The 7,912-nt window shown below is 43.8% G+C and overlaps 1 protein-coding gene across 1 annotated transcript in view; it reads left to right on the top strand.

Moving 5' to 3' along the window:
• The first annotated feature begins 1,173 nt into the window (after positions 1-1,173).
• The window catches only part of ARHGEF11 (Rho guanine nucleotide exchange factor 11), a 59,678-nt gene continuing 52,939 nt past the window's right edge, over positions 1,174-7,912 (top strand). Inside the window, exon 1 of the mRNA XM_037731892.1 lies at positions 1,174-1,274. The gene's annotated coding sequence lies outside the window, so the exon portion shown is untranslated. The remainder of the gene's footprint in view (positions 1,275-7,912) is intronic.

The raw sequence follows: 7,912 nt of genomic DNA, 5'->3' as shown, positions 1-7,912 counted from the left end.
TGTGTAAAGAAGAAAGGAAAATAATATATATAGGTGTTTATTTCGTTTCACAAGAAGAAACAGAAAGGAAACCAAAAACAAATGAAAATGGTTATGGGGGGGGAGAAAGAATAGGTACACTTCTGAATATACTTTTAGAATTTCAGTTTGATAAACCATGTAAATGTTTATTCAAAAAATGAAATTAAATAAGCCTGAAAAAAAGCAAACCCTAAAATTCATAACAAATATAAAAAGAAACCTAAATATATCTCAAATTGATAACATAAAAACAGATTAAGACCGAGCACAGTGGCTCACACCTGTAATCTCAATGCTTTGCGAGGTCAAGGCAGTTGGATCACTTGAGCCCAGGAGTTCAATACCAGCCTGGGAAACATGGCAAAACCCCATCTCTACAAAAAAANAAAAAAAAAAAAAAGGAAGGGAGAAACTGTAAATGGCTTTTAAGTTTTTTTTAAAGAAATAAAACAGTTATTATCATCTTTAATGATGTGAACCCCCAGAATATCTTTATAAGCCTACATGACATGTATCCTTTTTTTTTTTTTGGTCATGTATCCTTCCCTGGATTTGCCAGGAGACCACTCCTAAGTCACCTTGCATGAGTTATCTGGCTCTCTAAGAAGAGTCAAGCATTGCTGTACCACTTGCTGCATTCATTGGATGTCACTTGACATGTAACTTCTAGGCTCACTTGGGCTTCAATCCTGGGAGGCTCCTTACTGGTAATATTAGTCTTCAGGAGGATGGCTAGACTTGGCCCTGCCCCTTCTTTGTCCAGTCTCACTCAGACGCACCAAAAGGCACAGACATGTACGTGAGAGACAAGCATGTTAGCACCTCAGAGAAGGGCAGTTTCTTATTTGGAATACAAAGTATACAAGTTTTGCCAACCACCGAGGGAGGCATGTCTACAGGTAGTTTCTATAGGTAGGCATGTCTGCCTAGTTTTACAGGTAGTTTCTTATTTGGAATACAAAGTACACAGGTTTTGCCAACCACTGAGGGAGGCATGCAGTAGTGTTCAGACAGGAGTAGTCTAGGGAATTTGGTTAGTGTGAAAAGTTTTCTTCTTGAAGAAGAAACGTACTGGGGCTTCCCTGGGTTGGTCTTGGCATGTGTACTAACCTTCCAAAGACACTGTGTACTCAACCTTTTTCTCCACCTTCTAGGTCTTGTTCAACGCTGTGTCATTATCCAAAAGGACCAGCATGGCTTCGGCTTCACAGTCAGTGGGGATCGAATTGTTCTGGTGCAGTCTGTGCGGCCTGGTGAGTGCTGCATCCGTCCTGCCCGCAGTGGACAGTTCTTGCAAAGCCACCACATATGTGACAGTGCCACTCTACTTGGAGAACTTGTGCTTTCCTGTGGGGCACGAATGAATTACTCTAGAACTGGCTCTCCATGGGTACCTGGGGAAGCCTCTTCAATGCAAAGTCCCCAGGCAGAATTTCTAGAGATTGTACCTCATGCTTGCTTCCCTGGTTGGGAAGTGAAAAACCAGCAAAGTAGCTGTCAGGTCATCATCAGGCAGATGTCTGATTGCCATCAAAGGGAGATCCTCATACTGGGTCACAAGATTCTGTGCCAGAATCCAAGGCCCCCTTTCTTCATTTTTACCTCCACACTACCTGGCTAAGTGCACGGATGGTCACTTTCTACAGAGGTTTATAACCTGAGACAGGCACAATAGTCCAAATGATTACAGAGCACATTTGCTGATACAATTAACATTAAATAATAAATTACAAACAGATAAATGATATATGCTGGACGTGATGTCGGGGGAAATGGTGTTTGGAAGTTTGAGTAGTTTGTGATTTGAGGCGTAGTCAGTTTCCTTGTGATCGTTTGGGAAGCCCTCTTTTAAAAAAAAGGATTTTAGAAGTAGTTTGAAAGATGGACATGGAAAGCAAATCAGCAAAATAGGAATTTGGTGGGAAGGGAGTAAAGAGTGAGTGGGCATCATAGCCAAATCCATCAGGTTACAAATTGTGTATAGAAGGGGTGTGAACAGTCAAAACTCCAGCATGTGCCAGCTAGTGGAACCATTGTTAGTGGTCCAGGCTGAGGGGGATAGTCAGAAAGACGGTGGGTGTGGAAGATTCCCTAAAGGGTAAAGAAGTGTCCCTAAAAGGAGTGAACTTCAGTGCAGTAAGTAGCATTGGGCTGGTGCCAGGGAGCATCCTAGGCTTGGCTTAGACGAGAGGACAAGGAAAGGATTGGGAGCAGGTTTCCCGTTAGGGATGGTGCAGAGGAGGAGGGAAAATATACTTGCATTGATTCTTGAGGAAGATTTGGGCTGTGTTCACAGGAAAGGTGAAAAAAGGATTTCAAATTTGTAACCAAAATGAGATATGTGGATCATATAAGGATATAAATAAGCATGGCTTCTTATGTTTGGGAGTAAACTTATATCAGTGGGAGATTTGTTTTGCATATCCTGAGGGGAAGCTCTAAAAAGATACTTTTATTCTTTGCTTTTCTTATTTCTCAGGGTTCCCTGACTGGGGTGAGACAGTTAGGAGAACTGCCAATACCTTGTACTTTTCCTCTGCAGCCTATCTGGTACAGAAAATATGGGATCCCCTCCAGTGAAGCATAGGTTCAGCTCCCCTTTACCTTCTTCCTTCTCTTAGGCTGAGCAGAGTCAGACCCAGAGAGGAAAGAAGGAAAAGATGGCTTACAAGGAGAATATCAGTTTTAGAGACTATGTGTGTGTGAGTGTGTGTGCATGCGTGCATGTGTGCGTGTGTGTGTTGGGGAGGAGAGTAGAAGAGACTTCATTCATTTGGATTGGCATTGAAGTCACAAGAATAACAAAGCAGTAGCAGTAGTTATCTTTTGCAGATATATATTAGGTTTCTTTAATTCACTGTTTCTGAAAGTATAGTCTGTGTTCTGCCTGAATCAGAATCACCTACGCCCAAGATGATTGAAATCCTTTTTCTTGGGGCTGACCTTGGAAGCACTGAATTGCTTTCTGGCAAGAGGTCCATGAAATACACTTTTTAAAAATCCCTGCAGTGATTCTCATGCTTGCTGAAGTCTGAAAACTACTGCTCAAGTTCCTTTACTCTGAAGAGTTTAGTTGTCGTTTTTTTTAATCACTAAGTTATTAGAAGTCGCCTCACGTGTTTCATACATTCAGGCAAGACAGCTCTGTTCTCTTCAACATTAGTTTCTAAATGAATGTATAAGCAGGAATTTCAAGCTATTTGCAAGTATTCTTCCATAAATAGCACACTTTAGATGAGGGTAGTCTTGAGTCCCAGTATTGAAAAGCCAAATTGGAATGTAGTCATCACTATGTTTTTCTTTTCGGAGTAGAAACGTTTAGATGGGCTTTGTGGGAGTTTTGTTTTGATCAGAGGAATGCAACTTACAGATTTAATGATCACGTTGGGGCAAATGTACAATATGTAATTTTTATGCTTCTCATTAACTTGTTTTGGCTTTAATGTTTTTTGCGCTTCCTGGATGTAAATTAAACTAGGACTATAAGTCATTTAAAACTATCTTATGAGGCTGGGCATGATGGCACACGCCTGTAATCCCAGACTTTGGGAGGCTGAGACAGGAGGATTGCTTGAGCTCAGAAATCCAAGACCAGCCTGGGCAATATGGTGAAAATATTTGTCTCTACAAAAAATACAAAAATTAGTCAGGTATGGTGGCACATGCCTGTAGTCCCAGCTACTTCAGAAGCCAAGGTGGGAGGATTGCTTGAACCCAAGAGCTCAGGGCTGCGTGAGCCAAACTCACACCACTGCACTCCAGCCCTGGTGACAGAGTGAGACAGTGTCTCAAAAAAAAAAAAAAAAAAAAAAAAAAAAAAAGAAAGTCTGTCTCAGTAGTACCATTTAGAGAGTGCAAATTTTGGGGGAAATTCTCCACTCTCCACGACTGCCTCCATACCCCCAGGTTTAGGCTAAGTGGAATCTGAGCTCTGCTGCCAAATTTGGATGAGAATGTCATCAGGAAAACGGAGGGCCTACCATTAAAATCTTTTCTATTTATGACAGCCTTCATTTCAGACCAAACTACCTTCTTCTCTCCTTCCCTTGTTTCTCAGATTTTTAACCTTCCGAGGCTTTCCTTCCAAATACGTGCTCAGACTCGAAACCCAGCTGACACAACAGTCTGTCCGTTGATTACGTCCACCAGGCCTGCCTTCCACAGGCAATTCTTTCTCCTTCAGTTCAATGGTAGTTTTCTCTCCTTTAAGCTCTCAGAAAAAAAAATTTTTTTTTTTTTGCATCTGTTGCAAGTATACTTATGTTACCATCTCCTTGTCACCCACATACCTGCCCTAGCCTGTGATTTTATTTTAGAGAGACTTTGGTGACTGCTAAAATGGTCTTTGTCAGTTGTTGACAGCAGGGACAAGAACCCCTAACAGTTGTTGGCAGCAGGGACGTGGACCTTTGCTTCATTAGCCTTTGATTATGTGAAACTGCTCATGCCCCAGCTCACATGCAAACCAAATTAGGTTATCAGGTTCAAATGCACCTTCTAGACTTCCGTATGGGCATAGGAAGCCAGCTTCCTGGTAGGGTGTGTTCACAAGACACGAAGGCCTGAGGTGGGCTTTCTCTGTAGGGCTGAAGGAGGAGGAGTTCGAGCCCAGCATGGATAACCCTGTGCAGTCATAGGGAATAAAGTAGGCAGAACATGTAGGAGGAAGGAACAGCGTAGGCAGAGACAGAGCCAGAAACCATAGCAAGTGAAAGGAGGACAGTCAAGAGGAGGGACCAAGATTAGGAGTGAGCCCCTACTGCGTCAGGCACTGGGGATGCCCAGCAAGACCCTCTCTGCTTTCACAGACCTTCCAGCTTTGCCTGTACAGCATTTTCAGTTGGGTATTCAAGCTGCAGGAAGGATGGATATTGGCAGCTGTAGAAAACATCAAAGGGTGCTTCCATGGGCATCAGGCATTATCCCACCTGTTAGATGCTGTGGCAAACGGCCTAGCTGAAGACAGATGATTGTTCCCTGAGTTCAGTGGGGAGGTTCTAAAAGGTTTTAAGTGGCAAAATGATGTGGGTAAATTTGCCTGTTAGTAAGCTCATGGCTGTGTTGTGGCCAGGTGACTCCCCTAGGTCACTCTTGGCTCTGTTGTGGTTTTTCTTTTGAACCAACCATCTCTAGTGTCTTGTCTGGTTTATGTCGTGTTTTGTTTTTCTTTCTCTTTCTTCCTCCTGTCCTGCATCGCTCTCTCCTGGGCCCCACGCTCTCTTCCTCCTTGATGTCCTTCTCTCTCTGATCCAAAGATCACCCAGTAAAAAGCAGTCTCACCTGTCCAGGTAAGAGGGGTGCCACTGTCGGGGGGACAATGACCCCTCCTTTATAAGTTACATGTACCCTCTCATGGTTCCAAACTTAAAAATTTCCAAAGAATATCACAAAAGCCTGCAGTTCCATTCCTGTGCCCTAGCCACCCACTTTCTCTCCATAGAGACTGCCATGTTATATGTTTCCCTTGTATTTTTCCAGAGATATGTTTGCATATGTAAATAAATATTTAAACATATATAAACACATAATTTTATTCTCCCTTTTACTTTTTTTAACTGTCAAAAAAATTCTATATTTTGTTTATTTCATTTAGTAACATATCATGGAAATCATTCTCTATCGTGTATAAAGAGCCTCTTCATTCTTTTTTATGACTGAGTTCTGTGTCATTGTATTACTGTAATTTATTTAACCAGTCACTCATTGTGAACATTTAGATTACTTCCAGTGTTTTGTCATCCCACACGGTGCTTCCACGAGTAGCCTTCTACTTAGTCATTTGCTCTAGGTAGGATAGGAATTGCCCCTTTCTGAGGGGCAGCAACTGTTGATTCAGGAACTTGCAACTTGTACACTTTTCCGAAAAGGAGTGCCACAGCAATTACTGAAATTTCTTCTATTCCTGGGAGGGTCCTAGCTAAAGGAGATCAAGCAGAGAAACCTTTGGGGTCTTTCATAGTCTCTAAGCAAGGTGCTTCAGGCTGGCTGAGGGAACGGAGCTGAATATGGGGTTAGAATACTACCATCAAACAGACCAGCTTCCTATTCCCCCGTGGGACCCAAAGGATAAATGGAATTTTCAGAGGCTTGGGCCATTGCTCTACCCTCTTTTCTAGAAAGTGTGTAAGTTGCCAGTTACCCAGCGGGCTTGTACTCATGCCCGTTTACCCTCCTGGAGATCACAGTTACGGAGAGGTGGAACTTTAAGGGACAAAGAGATGAAGCTAAATGGGGAGCTTGTCTCTGCTGCCACCACTGCAGCCCCTGCTGCGCTCATGCAGGCCTCTGTATGTGTTTGACCCACCTCCTCCTTCCCTCCAGTCTCCCCTTCCTTTGCAAATCATCGCCTAACACTAACTGGCTGTTTGGTTTTTTCCTGTCTTTTTCTTGCATTCATTTTCTCTGCTGCTCCGTTCTGTTCCATCAGCCCCATTGCAGCCTGGTAAGACCCAACAAGCTTCTATACGTGTGCACATCCCCTTCTTGCTATTCTCTCTTTGTCGCCTGACTCCAGGAAGGGTTATTTCCCTTCACACCTTGCTGGGTATTAAAGAGATCATGCTTGCCCTGCCAGCCCAGGATGCTAGATAGGTGGTGTTGTCAGTGATGTACACACGGCTAATGTCCTGCCAGATTGGGTTACAGGGTGGGTGGGTGGGTCTCTCATTATCCAAGACTCAGGGCCCCTTTCGACAGAGCCTCCATCTACTACAAGAATGATCCCTCCCTGCCCAGCTCATTGACGTGCTTTTCTTACTCCTTCTCCAGGTTAAGTAGCCTGTCTTCTCTGGGAGATTCTGCACCTGAGCGCAGGTCCCCTTCCCACCATCGCCAGCCCTCGGATGCCTCTGAGACAACAGGTAACCTCCTTGGGCATTAACACACAGACACAGCCAGGCATGGTGGCACATGCCTATCTTCCCAGCTACTCAGGAGGCTGATGGGAGGATCACTTGAGCCCAAGAGCTCTGGGCTGTAGGGTGCTATGCCAGTCAGGTGTCTGTACTAAGTTCAGCATCAGTATGATGACCTTCCAGGAGCAGGGGACTATGAGGTTGCCTAAGGAGAGATGAACTGGCCCAGGTCAGAAATGGAGCAGGTCAAAACACCTATGCCGATCAGTAGTGGGATCACGCCTATGAATAGCCACCGTACTCCAGACTGGGCAACATAGTGATACTCCATCTCTTTAATTAAAAAAAAAAAAAAAATCACCTGGCCAGTCATGGTGGCTCACACCTATAATCCCAGCACTTTGGGAGGCCGAGGCAGGCAGATCACTTGAGGTCAGGAGACCTGCCTCGCAAACATGGTGAAACCCTGTCTCTACCAAAAACACAAAACTTAGCCAGGCGTGGTAGCGCCCGCCTGTAGTCCCAGCTACTCAGGAGGCTGAGGCAGGAGAATTGCTTGAATCCAGGAGCAGAGGTTGCAGTGAGCCGAGATCACACCACTGCACTCCAGCCTGGCGACAGAGCAAGACTCTGTCTCAAAAAAAAAAACAAAACACTTGAACGCAGAGGTATCCACTCATACAAACAGATCTGTATACTCCAAATGTAAAGCAACTTAGTTTTTATGTTAAGCACATGATGTGTACTAGGTATTGTATTAATGGGTTTTATATAAATTGCCTCCATACATCAACTGTAGAAGCTAGGTTTTATTATCTTTATTTTGCAAATGAGGAAGCTGAGGCACAGAAGTTAAGAAATATGTCCAAGTTTACAAGCTTATTGGGGACAGAATCAGGACTTGAAACCAGTCCTGTTTTAACTCTAGAACCCACACTTTAATCAGTACACGATACAATCACACATACCATATATATGCACAATGTCTACTATACACTCACAGGACTGGAGACATTTGATAGTCAGAGCCTTTGTTT

The sequence above is a fragment of the Cebus imitator genome, unplaced genomic scaffold (assembly GCF_001604975.1).
Source record: "Cebus imitator isolate Cc_AM_T3 unplaced genomic scaffold, Cebus_imitator-1.0 Scaffold427, whole genome shotgun sequence".
In the NCBI taxonomy this organism is placed as follows: Eukaryota; Metazoa; Chordata; class Mammalia; order Primates; family Cebidae; genus Cebus; species Cebus imitator.
The sequence above is the reverse complement of the archived record's forward strand: the minus strand, read 5'-3'. Positions and strand labels throughout refer to the sequence as shown.